At 49.6% G+C, this 17,439-nt stretch overlaps 1 long non-coding RNA gene across 1 annotated transcript; it reads left to right on the top strand.

The window, feature by feature from the left end:
• The first annotated feature begins 6,433 nt into the window (after window positions 1–6,433).
• Window positions 6,434–16,737, top strand: LOC111154192. The gene is made up of 4 exons (XR_002641070.1): window positions 6,434–6,605; window positions 11,762–11,862; window positions 15,460–15,929; window positions 16,659–16,737. It is a non-coding gene; the product is annotated as an uncharacterized LOC111154192 (long non-coding RNA).
• The last annotated feature ends 702 nt before the right edge of the window (window positions 16,738–17,439 follow it).

Genomic DNA, 17,439 nt, shown 5'->3' with positions numbered 1-17,439 from the left:
ATGGCTCAGTTGGTTAAATCTGCCTTCAGCTTGTGTCACGATCCCAGTAGGATCGAGCCCTGCACCAGCCTCCTTGCTCAGCAGAAAGCCTTCTTCTCTCTCTGCCTGCCACTTCCCCTATGTGTGCTCTCTCTCTCTGACAAATAAAATCTTTAAAAAGAAGAAGAAGAAGAGGTATCACAAGTTATAAAATCACCTCCAATTCACCCACAATATCGGAAACACCCTTTATCTCCCTCTGTTTTATACCTTCTTAAAAATGAGGTGCCTAGAAAACTTATGGCCACAGAAAAACCCACACAGGGATGTATAAGATAATAGAGAAATGCATTTTGGTCTCTGCCTCCCACCCCCTGCATTCCTGACCTAGAACTCCTGAAACCCTTGAACTCCTCTGGACAATAACGGCACAGAGTAACATCTTTTGTTCAATATAACATTTGGTCTTTGATCCGGGTTCCTGACACTGGGCTTCTGAAAACCTGATAGATCCCTGGATGATAGGAGTGTTTCTGTTCTCTTGAGGCTCCTGGATGGCTCCTGGGGAGGGTGGGTCACAAGCCATGATTAGAAGCTTGGAATTCACAGCCCTTGAGAAGGGAGAGGGCTGAGAATGGAGTTACTGATCCATCATGCCTACGTAAAATCCCAATATGTTTTAGGGTTGAAGAGCTTCAAGATAAGTGAACACACATCCACCGGGGGAATGACACATTCCAGCTCCACAGGGACAGGAGCTCCTGTGTTTGGGATGCTCCCTGATTTTGCCCTACCTGTCTCTTCATCTGGCTGATCATCGGTACCCTTTAACACCTCTTCTGAGAAACTGATCAGTGTCAAGTGTTTCCTTGGGCTCTGTAGCCACACTAGCAAATTACTCAGACCTGAAGAGGGAGTCATGCAAATCTCAGATGTGTAGGCAAACTGGACAGAAGCTGTGAGTAACTGGGGACCTACTCTTTTTAATCAGTATTCAAAGTGGGATGGAAACAGTCTTGTGGGACTGAGCCCTGTGGGATCGGACACTATCCCAAGTAGATAGGGTTAGAAAGGAGTTAAATTGTAGGACACCTGCCTGGTGTCGTGCATGGTGGCTTCATGTGGGGAAAACCTTCCCTACTCTGCATGACGACAAGCGTCAGAAGTGAAGTGTCCTCCTTGAAGGTAAAGGAGACACAATATAAAGACAGTGCAGGGGAGGGGAGGGAAGCGAGAGAAAAGGTGGGTTTTTCCTATTACAGGATGTGTGCGGCAGCTTTGTCCATAATTGCCAAAATGATGCCCTTCAGTGGATGACTGGATCAGAGAACTGTGGTATATCTGGACAATGGAATATTTTTCACTGAAAAAAAGAAATGAGCTAGTGGAGGCACCCGGGTGGCCTAGACGGTTGAGCGGCTGCCTTCAGCTCAGGTCATGATCCCAGGGTCTGGGGATTGAGCTCCACATGGGGCTGCCTGCTCTGTGGGAAGCCTGCTTCTCCCTCTCCCTTTGTGTTTCCCTCCCTCCACACTTGTGCTCACTCTCTCTCACTCTCTCTCTCTCTCTCAAATAAAATCTTAAAAAAAGAAATGAGCTATCAAACCATGAAAGGACATGAAGGAAATTTAAATGCATATTACTAAGTGAAAGAAGCCAATCTGAAAAGTATATTGTGTGACTCCGACTGCATGATATTCTGGAAAAGGCAAAACTACAGAGATGGTAAAAAGATCAGCGGTGTCAGGGACTGGAGGGGAGGGGAGGCTGAGTAGGCAGAGCACAGAAGATCTTTAGGGTAGTGGAAATACTCTATGTGATATCACGAGGCTGGAAATATGTAATCACACATTTGTCCAAACCCACAGAATATCCACCACCAATAGTGAACCCTAAAGTCAACTATGGACCTGCGTGATTATGATGCCTCCTGTAGCTTCACTGATTTTAACAAACGTCCCATCTGGAGGGGGTGTTAATATGGGGAAATTTATTTGTGAGTGCAGGTCGAGATATACAGGAACTCTCTGTACTTTCGGCTCAGTTTTGCTGCAAAGTCAAAACTGCAAACTTAGAGTCTATTTTAAACAAAGAAGAGAGATGCCCTTGGTCATCTCTTGGTAAAGCGAAGAATGCCTCTCTTAGCTCTCCCTTCTCTTCACCAAACTGTCTCCTGTGAACAGTAGCCGTTGGGTGGGATTACCCTGAGTGCCAGGTGCAGGGAAAGAGATGTCCGTAAGCAAAGGAAGAAAAAATGCTGGCCACAATCTGGAGCTCCTTAGCTTGGAAACAGGAAGGCGCGCTTCAGAAATCTTGTTTGAGTAGGGGTCAGCAGGGGGCGCCCTCGGTAGCACAAGCACTTACCACTGTATACTTCCCCAGAAACAGGAGCTTGGATCTGTTTGTCAATGTCATCCTGAAATGAAAGCGCCCAAATGGCGGCAGAACACCCTACCGAGGTAAGAGGGTCAGGGCTGTGGGCTGGACGGCGAAGAGGGACCCAGAGATGAGGAAGGGGATATGTCCCAGTGGCCCCTGTCTTGAAGGCGGTGAAACCAGATGGGAGGAAGGAGGCAGCTGTGGCCAGAGGGGGTTGTCCCGTTCTTCCCCCCATCTTCCCCTCCTCCTTATCAGTGATGGAGCTGTTGGGCTGAACACTTCACATGGGTTTCTTAATCGTCAACTGAGAGTCTGAAGATGAACACACTCTTATGAGTCGTGGGATCCTAAACCTCTCTCGGTCCCCACGTGTGAAATGGGGACATTACCACCTGCCCCAGACCACCGTCCTTCCTTTTTAATTTAATTTAATTTTAATTTTATTTTCCATAGAAAGCAGAAGAGTAACTTATTCCAAAGGAGGACAGGGATCAAGAAATTCATCCTGAAAAATTACTTTGGTGAAATTCTGTGGGGACAGGTGTTCCCTCTGTGAGCGCGTCCTCTGGTTGATCACCCCACTGGAGTCTCAGTGTCTTGTGACAGTTTTTAAGTACTTGGTTGATTCCCACGTTGGGTATAGGTGGGAGACACCTTCAAATCCACAGATTTTAAGGTGAGAGTGATGTTATTTCTCAGCATGGCACCTTCTATCTCAGAAGACTGCACGGGCTTTTTGTGGAGTCGGCAGAGTTTAGGTGAAGCAGACACATAATCCATCGGAGTGTTAAAGAGGTGACAGGAAAAAAATACCACACTGTGGACTAAGGTATTCCGATGTGTGAATGTTTAAGGCAGCTGGTGGCCTAAATAGGCAAGTTGAGGCCGGTGGTGCCAGTGACTGAGGGCATGGCCAAGTGCAGGCAGCCTGGTTCCTCGTGGGGCAGCCATCTGGGACTCCTGACACTTCTACTCACCAGCTCCCGTCGCCCCGAGGTTGCGCAGGGATGATCGTACCACTTGTGTGGTCTTTAGGGGAGAATTTAAAGAACTTAATGAGAACTGAAAGACCCACCATTTTGTATTTCCCTGATGCCAAGTGATGTTGAGCATTTTTTTTTTCCTGTGTCTGTTGGCCACTTGGATGTCTTCTATGGGAAATGTCTGTTCATGTCTTGGCCCCAGTGAGATACCACCTCACACCAGTCAGAATGGCTAAAATGAACAACTCAGGAAAAAACAGATATTGGTGAGGTTGTGGAGAAAGGGGAACTCTCTTAACACTGTTGGTGGGAATGTGAACTGGTACAGCCACTCTGGAAAACAGTGTGGAGATTCCTCAAAAAATATAAAATAGAGCTCACTCCCTATGGCCCAGCAATTGCACTAGTAGGTATTTCTCAAGGATACAAACATGGTGACCTGCCCCCCAGTGTTTATAGCAGCAATGTCCACAAGGGCCAAACTATGGAAAGAGCCCAGATGCCCATCAGCAGACGAATGGATAAGAAAGATGTGGTGCAGTATCTACAATGGAATATTACTGAGCCATCAAAAAGAATGAAATCTTCCCATTTGCAATGACGTGGATGGAATAGGGGGTATTATGCTGAGCAAAATAGGTCAATCAGATAAAAGACAAATACCATATGATTTCACCCATATGTGGAATTTAAAAAACAAAACAGTTGAAGGGGAAGGGAAGGAAAAATAAGATAAAAAGAGAGGGAGGCAAACCCTAAGAGAATGTCAACTCTAGGAAACAAACAGGGGTGCTGGAGGGATTGCAGGTGGGGCAGGGGAAGAGGTCATTGGGGGATGGGCATTCAGGAGGGCACCTGATGGAATGAGCACTGGGTGTTACATGCGACTGATGAAGTATTAAATTCTACCCCTGAAACTAAGAAACAAAGACCCACTATCTGAACGTCTGCTCTGTGCCAGCCATTATACTAGAGCTCACATCATCTCATGGAATGAGACGCCCAACGACATATGAGATACTCAGTTTTCCCATTTCACAGACAAGGAAACTGAGGATCAGAGAGGTTGGTCCCAGAACGAGGCCTGTGGGTGCACTTTTAGGATTAATGACCACAGTATCACAGGCTCTCATACCCTTGGTTCCCTGCCCCAAAGCTCACAGGGCTGCTGTAAGCACCAATGACCAGGCATTTCTAAACAACAAAATGAAAACAGGACTTTGTCAACGCAGGCAGCTTAAAAAAAAAAAAAGTGCCTTTATTTTTTAAGTTGATGTTTAGAAGTAAGAAAGCATCTCAAGTTTTATATTCTCGCGTGTAGTCTTGTTTAGACTAGGATAATTAAAAAAAATATTCACCAACAAAAGCATTGGTGCAGCTCCCCAAAATCATTTACTTACAAGCATCCTCAAATTTGTTTTTTATGTGACTGGTGCCATTTTGAGTATCAGAGGACAGTCTGCAGAAAATCAAAATAGAGTTTTGTTGGAAAAACAACAAGAGCAACAGGACATCATTTCGCCCGCGCGGAAGGTATTGAATAAAAAATACAAGGAACACTTTTCTTGTTCTGGTGGTGGTCACCTGTGGCCTGTGTTCTCTGTCCTGCGCACCCCCTGCCCCCCACTACTCTGCCTCTTCTGTGCACGTCTGCAATGGTGTCTGGTTTCCCTTTCTTCAGTTCCCTCTCCAGGGGACGTTGATGCTGTTCAGTTGTACCTTCCAGAAGCTGTGGATGAAGGTCCATAGGATGGAGGAGACGGCTGCAGGTGAGGCCCCCTGGGCAGGGCCAGCTTCGTGCACGTGTGAGCCCTGCCAGCACTACAGGCCTCCATGGCTCCCAAGGGCCCTGCTCTAGGATTCGATGCTCTTGCAGTTTCTGCCTGAAATTCTTAGCTGTTTTGTCTTTTGTGAGTGAGGTCTGACAGGACAGCGGAGCTTCATCTCACCCTCTTCTTTGAGCCCTGGGGCTCTAGTCCCTACGTGGCCTGACCCTTCCCACCCCTGTCCTGCAGCCACTGCTGTCCTCTGCCCAGGGTGGCTCCTAGGTCACTTGAAACAGACTCAAGGGCCTAGATACAGGCATGGGGAGGGTCAGGATGGGGGCCCCATCTCATGACATCTCGGGGTGGGGTCAGCAGCTGCCCCCTTCAGGGCTGGCATTGGCACCTAGGCCAGAATGTTCTGCCCACTCTTGCTGGAGGGACAAGTGCATTCTGGTGCAGAGCCCGAAATCCCTGGGGGTCACAGGGTCCCTGGTAGGAGGTGAGAGCCAGCAGACCATGGGAAGGGGAGCATGACTTCTCTGACCCAACAGGGGCCCTGCAACTTTATTTGGCGTGGAGCCCGCAAATGACTTAGCAGGCCCTTCCGCCGGCTTCTCTCTTACTGTCCTTCAGTGAACACCAGGGTCCCCAGGTGGCCTGTCATTCTTTCCCTGCCTCCTGGATGCCCCTCCCACTGTCCTCCTTTGCCGCCTCCTGTCTCTTCAGAGCGCCATTTAGATGCGCCCTTTGGGCTGGGCCCACGCTAGTGCTCACTGGTTGCCCCTTCCTGGACCACTGCCTCTGGCTTTTGAGCTTGTACTTCCAATTCCTCTGTTGGGCCTCAGTTTCCTCTGTATAATGGGGGCAGAACGAGTCGGCGAGTCTGTGGTTACACGTGTGGGGGTCACCCCTCAGAGGATGGGGCCTGGAGTCCCTCTCATCTGTGCCCAGCACGTTGCTGGCATCTGATCCCCGTGGACGGAATTGGGTGTGGGAGTCTGCAAAACACCCGATTTCTTAGCCCGTTCACACTCCTGCAGGGGATCTCTACATCTGTATAGCCCCCATGCAGCTTCGGGCTTTCACATCCATCGTGCCTCTCCCAGTTCTTCCTCCTGTTCCCAGTGGACTGAGGCTATCACTATGCAATCCTGGCTCAACCCAGAAGTGACCTCTTCTGGCTGTGTGTCCCATGGAAGCCACTGCTGTCCTGACATGGGGGCCCCGTGCGAGCTCCCCCATGCACTGAGAGCCTCCTACTCGAGTAGGGCTCTCACTTGATCTTTCTCTCCAGCCTGATTCAGATGCCCTTTGCCCCCAGGAGGCCAACGGGCAGCCACCTTGCCAGACACTGAGGGGGCTGAGAGCGCGAGGGCAGCAGCTCGGAGGTCCAGCCTTCAGATGTCATTCAACAGGGAGCAGCCCGGGCCATGACACTGGGCAAACAGCAAGAGATGAACACCTCCTCCAAGGAATGTGGATGTCGGAGACAGCCCAGGTTTGAACACATACCGTGGGAGAAAGGAAGACCCCCTCTCCTCCATGGGTTTCTCAAACTCTAGAGTGCAGAGGAAACTTTTAGGAAGATTCTTTGTCATCTGCTTCTCCAAACCTCACTCTCCAGCAGGGACAACTTGGTGGCTGGGGGGCGGGGCCCTGGAGTCTGAATTTGTAACCAGCAGCTGTGGCAGCCCCCTCCCCCACCCACGGAGAGCAAGTCCCGTGCAGCGCGCCGCCGCCCAGACCGCAGCCAGCGATCGATCGGTGGGCTGCCCACACACATACCCATGAGTGGGGAAGCCTGAGCAAGTAACTGAGGCAAAACACCAGAAAGAAAAGGAACTTGCTAGATGGAGTAGGCCCGAAGCTAGAAGGTCGTGTGGACTCCAGGGCTGGGGGATCCGGGTTGGGCCCTATTAGGATGATAAACAGAGGGGAGAAGGGAACAGATGGCTGAAGAGAGGCAGTGATGCTGAGAAAGAGTGTGGGAGAAGGGAAAAGGAGGGAGGGGGGAGAAGGAGGAGGGAAGGCGGGGGGGGGGGGGGGGGGGGGGGAGAGGGAAAAGGGGGGAGAGGAAGAGGGAGGGAGAAGGAGGGAGAGAAAAAGAGAGAAAGTGTGTGTGTATGTTTTCCCACCTCTGGCTCTGCCACTTCCCTTCCCCTGCTGAGACCAGAGGCCTCATCCACATCTCCACGGGTTTCTGGCGCCTTCTGCTCCATTTCCTCAGGTAGCTCTCTGGAAAGGGAATTACTGAGTCTGAGGGTGTGGCCTTGTTCCAGGCTTTCTTGCATGTTGCCCGCCTACTATCCAGAAACCCCAGTGGAGTGCCTGCTCTGGGGCAAGGCACCCGGCCAGGGAAGGCCCTTCCTAGCTCATGAGACTGCAGGGGATGGGAGTCAAGCAGGTGCGCAAGGTACTGGGGATGCCTCTCTTCAGGGTCCAGCTCTGGGGGGATCTGTTTTCTTCAAAGAAAGCACAGCCCAGCCAGAGCTCTAACAATTCCAAGTGTTGTAGCAATGCTAGTTGGGCGTGCAGTTGCCAACACAGCTGACCCCTGAGCAACATGGGTTTGAACAGCGCGGGTCCACTGACGTGGATTTTTTCAGTAAATACAGTATGGACCGCAAATGTATTTTCATTTCCTTATGATCTTTTTTTCTTTCTTTCTTTCTTTCTTTCTTTCTTTCTTTCTTTCTTTCTTTCCTTCTTTCTTTCTTTCTCTTTCTTTCTTTCTTTCTTTCTCTCTCTCTCTTTCTTTCTTTCTTTCTTTCTTTTTTAAAAAGATTTTATTTATTTATTTGACAGAGAGAGAGATCGATCACAAGTAGGCAAAGAAGCAGGCAGAGGGGGAGGTGGAAGCAGGCCCCCCATTGAGCAGAGAGCCCAATGCAGGGCACACTTCCAGGACCCTGGGATCACGACCTGAGTCGAAAGCAGAGTCTTTAACCCACTGAGCCACCCAGGTGCCCCTCCTTATGATTTTCTTAATAGCATTTTCTTTTCTCTAGCTTACTTTACTGTAAGAATATAGTATATAATACACAAGAATATAGCATACAGTAAGTAATATAACAGTGTGAATCGATTGTTCCCGGTAAGGCTTCTGGTCACCAGTGGGCTCTCCGTAGTTCAGTTTTTAGGGAATCAAAAGTTCTCTGTGGATTTTCAGCAGCGCAGGAAGTTAGCACCCCAACCCCATGTTGTTCCAGGGTCAAGGGTAATTGGAACTGCTCTTGGTTTTCTGAAACAGGATGAGGATTTATTGGAGGTCATGGTCAGCCGCATAATGGTACTTGGAAGATGGCCAGGTCCTGTTTCCTGCAGCCTGTGAATGTATCACCTTGCAGGGAAAAATGGGCTTTGCAGATGTGATTAAATCAAGGATCTTGTGATGGGGAGATTATTCTGGGTCCTTCGAGGAGGGAAGCAGGTCAGAGTCAGAGGAAGAGATGTGACCTTGGTTGGAGAGGTCAGAAAGAGATTGGAAGGTGCTCTGCTGCTGGCTTTAAAGACAGATGAAGGGGCCATGAGTCAAGGACTGCAGGAGAAGGCCCTGTTTGGCAGCTGGGAATGACAGGAAATGGATTCTCCCCAGAGCCTCCAGAAGGAACCGGTCTGGCCAGCGCCGAGTGTGTCCCTCTTAGACTTGTTTCAGATTTCTGACCTCCAGAGTTGTGAGATTGTCAGTCTAGGCTGTTTGAAGTCATAGTGTTTGTGGTAACTGTGGAGAGCCTGACTTCCCTCAGCCTCCAGTCTCCAAGGTGCGGGGTGGGGCGGGAGGCTGCCTCCTGGCTATCTCAGGAAATGCCCCCATAGGAAAGTGTTCAGATGGCCGCTGGCCAGAATGACAAATTCCCACCCCAGTGGCTTGGGGCCGCTCAGCACACTTCTCTGGGCCTTCGTGTGTTACGTCTTCAAGGTGGAGAGTTGCCATTTCCCAAGTTCACTTCCAGCCCTTGCACCAAATACATGTTTGTTAATTGGTAAGGTGCGGGGAGGCTGGCCAGGGGTGGAATGGAACATTTCGTTTATTGCCATGAGATGTGCCACAAGAGCCCCCTCCCCGTCCTGGTACAGGGCGCCCGCCGGCTTGCACTGGCTCTCACCACAACAGGAAGAGACTTGGTAGGTAGACTCCTGGTTTGCACAAACCTGGGTCTTTACCCACATAAACCCAAGCAAAGCTGGATTCTTATGTCAAGCCTGGATGGAGAAAAGGGAGCCAGCAGCTGTCTGTGGACCACAGAAAGTCCTGGACGCTCGTCCCCTCCAGCTTGGCGAGGAGCAGCCCATTCAACAGCCATTGAGGCCTCAGGACAAGGGACACACTGTAACTGCACTCCTCTGACCCGGGAGCTTTGGGAAAGGACACATGGAGCAGTGTGCCACTGGGGGAGCACCATCCTGAGCCTCAAGAGTCTAGCATGGTTCCCCACTTGGTTCTTAGGCAGGAAGTCGGCTGGAGGCCCAAACCCCACTGTGTGCCCAAGAACACAAGACTGATATAGTTTTTAAAAACTATTTTTTAATTTATTTGAACGAGAGAGAGAGAGAAAGCATAAGAAGGGGGGAGGGCCAGAGGGAGAAGCAGACTTCCCGCTGAGCAGGGAGACCGATGTGGGGTTGGATCCCAGGACCCTGGGATCATGACCTGAGCCAAAGGCGGACACTTAACCGGCTGAGCCACCCAGGTGCCCGAAAGGCTAATTTAAACATACCCGAAAAAGAGAGTGAAAGGTTAAACAAAAAACAAAAAACCCTCCATTATCCATCACCCAATGGATATGTTCTACCACCAAAATGTTCTACCCTGCTTCATTTATCCATTTATCCCTTTTTCCTTTCTTTTTTTCCCCTCATTGCTAAAATATTTTAACAGAAATGCCCGGCACTGTGTTATTTTGGAATGTATCTGAAAAATGAGCAATTTTCGTTCAGAACTCCAGTGTCACCGTCACACCTGCCTGAATGAGCTGTGATGCCCTGATGACCTAATATCTAGGTCTAACCGGATTGCCCCATTTAGCTAAGAGGTGTCTCTTTGAAGGCAGTTTATTCTAATCAGGATGTCTCCCCACCTTGCCTGGGGTACTCTGATGCTTCATTCTCTTATAACCTGGCAATCCACTCTCCCCTTTTCTTCACTCCTGTGTTTTCTCCATGTTATTGACTTGCTGCAGGTGCTGGGCTGATTGTCCCATAGAACAGATTACCCGGGGTATTGGAGACTGAAAAGAGGGGGGACACGCTGCTATAGTCATATAAATGTGTTACAGAAGAAGTTCGGCCTTTGTAGCATGTCTAGGTATCAACACCGGGACCTGGGATTCGTCTGTGTGTCTTTGGGCCCCTCACTCTATCCCATGGGTCTGATCAGTGAGGCCAAACCTTTATGAGTGGTGTCAAATAGAGGTATTTGGGGGGATTAGATCCTGTGCAGTTGTGGATGCCGGTTGAGCCGTCTGTAAGAAGGGGTTATTCCTACATCAAGTGTTGGGCCTGAAGTCCCTCGGGCTGGCAGGTGGGGAGGGAAGATAGACCCAGAGCGGGGGAGAAGGACAAACCAGGACTCACAAAGACAGGTGGGGACCCTCGGAGAGAAAATGGAGCTCACATTGGCTCCTATTTGTAAACAAATTTGTAAACAAATAAAACGATAGTGAACTAATCCACAGATAGGTACTACTCATGGTTAGGGTTTGGTCTTTTTTCCCTTATACATCTCACACACACACACACACACACACACACACACACACACACGTTATATCTAGTTTCACAGTTGCGGTTAATTCCTTATACGGTTCTGAATCCCATTTTTTTCTGTTCACATGATTCTCGAATATTCCCAGTCATTAAAATTCTTGGACAGCATTACTTTCATTGGATGTCATCATCCCCCGTAAAGCTGTATCAGAATTTATTTAACCGTGTCCTTGCTGTTGAGCATTTATGCTACTTCCATGAAACATTTATGCTACTTTGTTGAAAATTACACAGTCTTAAGGGGCAATGTTGGGGACGTCTGTGTGGCCCAGTGTTCATGTCCTCAGGAGGACGGAATTCTTGGTTAAAGAGCACCGACATTTAAAGTTTTATCCCCAAACAAACCATGACTTGAACATCTAGAAAAAATAGATCCAGAGAAAGGGAATATTTCTTTTCCACTCTGAACCTGCAAAGCATCCAATTTTGCTGGTTTGGCTGGTACTGGGTCAGAAACGCATAGTTGCTCCGTAATACCCAGCTCTGCTTCTTTTTTTTTTTTTAAGATTTTATTTATTTATTTGACAGAGAGAGATCACAAGTAGATGGAGAGGCAGGCAGAGAGAGAGAGAGGGAAGCAGGATCTCTGCCGAGCAAAGAACCCGATGTGGGACTCGATCCCAGGACCCCGAGATCATGACCTGAGCCGAAGGCAGCGGCTTAACCCACTGAGCCACCCAGGCGCCCACCAGCTCTGCTTCTTAAGTAATTGAGACACGAACCCAGGCAGTGATGAGCATCCTGCTCAGGGCCTCTCAGCACCGAATCGCTCGAAGCCTCCTCTACCTCTGTGGAGGGGAGATGCTGGGGGCGGGGGTGGGGGGAGGACCACTCATGGCGGAGCACAACCACTGTTCTAACCCTGGCTCCCCAATTGCCTTCCCATAGGAGCCCTCCAGGGGGAATCGATGTTCCCAAGGCCCATGCATCTGAGGCTCGATCTTGGCCAGAATCCAGAACAAGGAAGGGGAAACCGCATCTGTGCCCAGGTGAGCCTGTCTGGTGGGGGGTCCCCAGCTATGGGAAGGAAGGGCAGGCACAGCCGGGAGCCAAGTATATTAGGGAAGGAGAACAAAGGTTCACGGGCATCTCGTCCTATAGAACCAATTACCCTGAGTGTCAAAGGAAAAGGGGGAGCACACTGGGAGAGTGTGGGGAAGCCCTCATGGGGTCCCTGTCCAGGTACGGCACAGGGATTTCTGGGAGAGCAGCTAATCCCCTCACTCCTCCAAACTCCTGTGTCTGACTCCAACTCGGCATGCCGGCTGCTCTGTTACTCTGGAACACTCCAGCTTTTCTCTAAGAGAAACAGCCCGACAAGAACACCAGAAAGAAGCCTGGGACTCTCCATCACTTTCTAGATAGAACTGGTCCCCAGACAGAGGAAGGACAGGCACTGGCTCATAGCTGTGGGCAAGGAGGAGGTAAACAGCCTGTTGCCTGTACAGAGTGTCCTATATCCAGGGGCTCTGTCATCCTACTCCTTCTCGAAGGTCTCCAGTGAGCAGGGGAGCTGCCGGGGACCCACCCTGCTGGGACCCGGGTCTTGGCAAGTCTGCCCCAAGTTTCCCCAGCAGCTTAGCTGAGCATTCCCACTGCCCCAGCACGGGCAGCCCTGGGGTTCCCTCTAAAGGTTATGGGTAGAGCCCAGCCACCTCAGATGGGACCACAGAGGACCAGCCGCGCACCTGAGAGCTCCTCCCAGCCCGCCTGGGAAACATCTCATTTTCTATTTGCAGAATCACAGATGTTGACTTTTGATCTCTTCCTCTCTCCCTCTGGGCCTGAGACCCATGATGACAGCTATTTCCTTTCTTTTTTCTGTTCTCTATAGACAGAAAAAACCAGGAGGGCTCAGAAAGGTGGTTCAAATATTGGAAGAGTTACATACTGGCTACTGGGGCGAGTAAGAAAAGATCAAGCCTTTCCATGTGAGGCTGGGCTGTCTTTAGAAGATGGGGAGGGGGGCACCCTTCAAGGCAGTGTTGCCCCACCTTTCACGTGTTTGTGAATCACCCAGGAATCTCGTTATGATGGAGACTGAGATCAGTAGTTCTAGGGATGAGCAGATGAGGTCCACACTAATCGTTCAGGACCACGCTTAGAGAAACAGGTGTCAAGGGGCTTCCTGTCCCTCCTTGCTCTAGTCCTGAAATGCCATGATCAGCAGATCCTCTCTGCCAACTTCATGCAGCCAGCTCTATGCAGACAAGATGCGGGTCTCACGAGCTTCTCCTAGCAGATACTTCAATATAACTAAAACCCTCACTTAGGTCTATGTTCCTTCTACCCCACATAAACATAAGGACATTCAGATACACAGATTTCCAAGGAAGGTGTCTGCAGACCAGGATCTGCCCCAACAGGTCACACAGAGACTCTTACTGGAAGGTGGGGGTCTTCTTTCTCTCACTCCATTCCATCCCTAGCCTTATTTGTCCCCCTTTAAAAAAATATTCAGCTCAAGCATTATATTATACTGAATCTTTTGCCATTCCATGAATGGGCAAGTTCCTGAATACCCCGTGAAAATGACCTTTTTCCCTTTTCTATTTCCTAGTTCCTTTTTAAAAATTTCAAGTTCTGGGGCACCCGGGTGGCTCAGTTGTTTAAGCGGCTGCCTTCGGCTCGGGTCATGATTCCAGGGTCCTGGGATCGAGCCCTGCATCGGGCTCCCTGCTCAGCAGAGAGCCTGCTTCTCTCTCTCCCCCTCTCCCTGCCGCTCTGCTTACTTGTGCTCTCTCTCTAGCTCTCTGTCAAATAAACAAATAAAATATAAAAAAAAAATTTCAAGTTCTGTAGATTTTGTGTACACGGGCTCAACTTTAAGAAAATGCGTTACGAGAGAACTCAAACATAATATAGTGGATTCTTACCATACATTAGAAAGTGAGTGTCAGCTTTATAAAAGGATTCACTGCATCCTGCCTTCAGGTAATGAGCTCTTGTTGGGCATTTAAACTATGAGAATCTTGCTATTAAGATTCCGATTTAATTGGTCTGAGGAGGGACCAGGGCACTGATATTTTGCTTTAAAGTTGCCAAGATAATTCTAATGCATGTGAGAGGAGGTGGGCGGGGGTACTACCAGACGGAATGATGCTGGGTTTTCAACTTTAAATGACTCCCACGACTTGCCGGACATTTAAATGCAACAGACATTTTTGTGCACCTGCTGTATGCCAGGCACTCTGTGAGGCTCCCAAGACGTGAGGAAATCAGCCCCAGGCCCCACCCTGAAGGCATCCACTATCCAGGAGAGGAGATAAAACACGCAGAATTAACTTCATCCAGGGGCCCCGCAAGTCGTGAAACAGGGAAACGGTGCTGTGCTGCACCGATAAAAGGAGAGGCAGGAATGGGGGACCTGGCCCTCCATGGTCATTCCTGTCCCTTCCCCTTCCTCCCAGAAGGTATGAACTCAGCCTCAATATTAACTCGAGGAACTATGTAGCTTTCCGGACTGGGTGACTTCTTATGGTTTCTGTAAGTGGCCAAGGCTGAGTATGAGATGATTTTCAGCATCTCCTCTGCCAAATGGTCAAGCGACTGCCGCCGCCTTCTCCACTGTCCTCTTCTTTTCTGGATGCTTCTCCAACCTCTGGCTTTGGGTGCTCTTCTTCCCAGATGGCCTCAACTGGTCCCCTCACTGCTCTCCATCCCTGACGCCTGGGCTTGCCTGTCCCTAGTTTACCTCTCAGCAATGGTCCCGATTCCTATGCGGTAGGCCCCAAGGTCTGGACTCCACACCGAGCTAGGAACGGCTGAGAGACCCATTCAAGAACTCCTGCTTCGTAAGGCAGGAGTCTATTACTCCAAAAGCCATTCCCCAGTGGGGAAATTCGTGAATGAGTCATTTTAATAAAGGCAAAACCAGGTAGCCCCCAATTTAAGCCACCAGAGAATAAAGCAAATGGATTTTTGGCAGAATACAGCATAGGCCCCAAGATTGCGCTTTGACCTCACTTCTGGGCCTCAGCAAGTGGTCACGTGGGGTCCTCACTCAGCAGCGAGAACGCACCTTCTCCCAGGCCGAGCTGCTCAGAGAGGAAACGGGCTGCTTCGTGGGAGGCGAGCTTTACACTGGAAACCTTTTCCCAGTGGATGTGAGGTGAGGTTTTGGAACAGGAGTATTTGAGCAATGCTTGGGGTTTTGGCTACTTCTAACGAGCCTTATAGGATCCTCTGAAAACCACGCTGTGGCCTGCCTTTCACTGCCTTCCAATTCCACAGGTCTCTGAAATACTTGAATTGAGTTCAGTGCGCATGTGAGGGCGGCCACGGTCCCGCAGAGCAATGACGATGACCCAGTGGTACTGGGACTTTCCTCAACCCCCGCTCTAGGACCCTCAGGTGTGTCCCAGGGCTCAACCCTCACAAACCCTCCAGCGTGGACACAGCACTCCCACTTTACAAACAAGGAAAACTGAGGTTCAAAGATTTGCCCAATATCCCACAAAAGACAAGTGGTTTGAGTCCAGGTTTCCTGACTTTGCATCTGAGGCTTTTACAGTATGATATCATGATCTGTAATCTGTTCAGACACAGTAAAAACTGAAAAGCTCCCCAGAGTGTTTATCTTCCAGAAAGAAAATGATCTCAAAGAAGTGGATTTGGTGGAATTCAACAATGGGTTCGCTGCCAGGGCAATGCTCATGAGTCACCAGGAGGCGGCAGAAGCCTTCCACTCTCGATGCTTCCATCCTTGAAAACCCAGGTTGGCCCCAGGAGTAAGTAGAGTAAGACCCTTTCACAGAGAACCCAGAGAAAAACGCAGGAACGCCCGTGTGGACCGCTAGAAAAGCCGGTTTCAGGCAGTATGCATCAGAGCCAGAGCATGGAAGGAAAAACTCTCCCCTCTGTGGCTGCCCCCAGAAAGTAGGAGGATGTCCCCAGAAGGCCTTTAGTGGCACAGGATTTGAATACAAACGATCTAGAACTTGGGCCATCTGTCTGCCTTGTCATCTTTCCGGTGTCATCTCTCCTGTCTGCCTGCTCCCACGGCGAGGAAACGAAGATCGTAACAACTCCGTCATAGGACTGTCGGAACGATCGGGTAAAAGCACTTTGCAAACAGTAATGTGTACTCACAAGTTGCACACAGGTTAGTTGGGGTCAGTTCACGGACTACTCCCCTGACATCGTCCCCGCTAGCATGTGAGCCGGTGACAAGGTGACCTTATGACGCCTGTGCTGGGGGAGGGGCTCTAGCTGGCCTTGAGGGGATATGCAGAGGGAGAAGGGGATGCCACTGCCCCCAGTCTTTTGTAGGGGTCATCCTGAGTTTAGGACCCTCCGGCCCAGTGTAGTGTGCCTCTAACGGACTCTCTGTCCCCTTGGGGTCTTTTGTCCTCAGAGGAACGCCCTGAACCTCTCTGGGCAACAGCTGAGAAGTATGAGGGTCAGCGATGTGAGCCAGTTCCCTCTGCCCCAGAGACCAAGGGCAGAGTCCCTTCCAGGCCATGTAGCTCCAAACCCAGGAACAGCCCTTCCTGCTTCTGCCCAGGGGCATGACTTCAGGTCCCATTCATGGTTTTATTCATCAGCTGATGACCCTGAGAGGCAGGGAGGACAGATTTGCCTTTAACTCCATTTTTTAAGATGAAGAAATGTTGCCAGTTTAACTGATTTGTTTAAAGTCCGATGGTGGTTAAAAACAAACTCAGAATCTGGTCTTGGGGTCCTAAAGACACCACCTCGCCCTAATGTTTCCCCCGACAGAGATCTCCCATCCCTCTCCATCTGACCTTAATCTCTTTTTAAATTTCTGGCATGGAAACGTCAGGTCATCGTTCTCAACCTATGACGCATCACCGTTATCAAGCTGTGCGAAGACCTTCCCTGGCCGGTTCGATTTTTTCCATTTCGTCTTCGGTGCTCCCTCCAGTTTGGTTGATCAGGTGATTAGTTCATTCATTCATTCATTCATTCATTTGGAAGCTGGAGCCAGATACGATTCTGGCCAGGACTGTGTTTGTGACGCTTTCAACAAGTGTGTGTGTTCAACGAATGTTAGTATGATATCATACTGTAAAAGCCTCAGAGGCAAAGTCAGATGCAAAGTTTTCGGTATTGTTGTTTTCAACTCATGTACCCTAATCTCTGGTGCTTCTTCTGCTATATTCCTAGTGACTTATAAGCTTTCCTCATTCCCCACTCCAGCCATCCTGAAATATATAACTTGCGGCTTGTACCTATTTCATTTGCTTTATATTCTTATTGGCTTCTGATATGTTTTATATTACTCTGGACTTTAATTCTAAAACACCTTAGAGGTGTTTCTGGGCTCATTTTTTCAAAAATATTTAATTTATTTATTTGACAGACAGAGATCACAAGTAAGCAGAGAGGCAGGCAGAGAGAGAGAGGGAAGCAGGCTCCCTGCTGAGCAGAGAGCCCAATGCGGGGCTCGATCCCAGGACCCTGGGATCACGACCTGAGCCGAAGGCAGATGCTTTAACCCACTGAGCCACCCAGGCGTCCCCGTACATGCTTTCGACTCCTGTGTCCAACACAGTAACGGTGATGTTCAGAATCAGTCACTTAAGTCAGTCCTCAGTCATCAC

Source organism: Enhydra lutris, unplaced genomic scaffold (assembly GCF_002288905.1).
Source record: "Enhydra lutris kenyoni isolate GAN:26980312 unplaced genomic scaffold, ASM228890v2 scaffoldscaffold35, whole genome shotgun sequence".
Lineage (NCBI taxonomy): Eukaryota > Metazoa > Chordata > Mammalia > Carnivora > Mustelidae > Enhydra > Enhydra lutris.
Note: the sequence above shows the minus strand (reverse complement) of the source record. Positions and strands in the feature narration are given on the sequence as shown.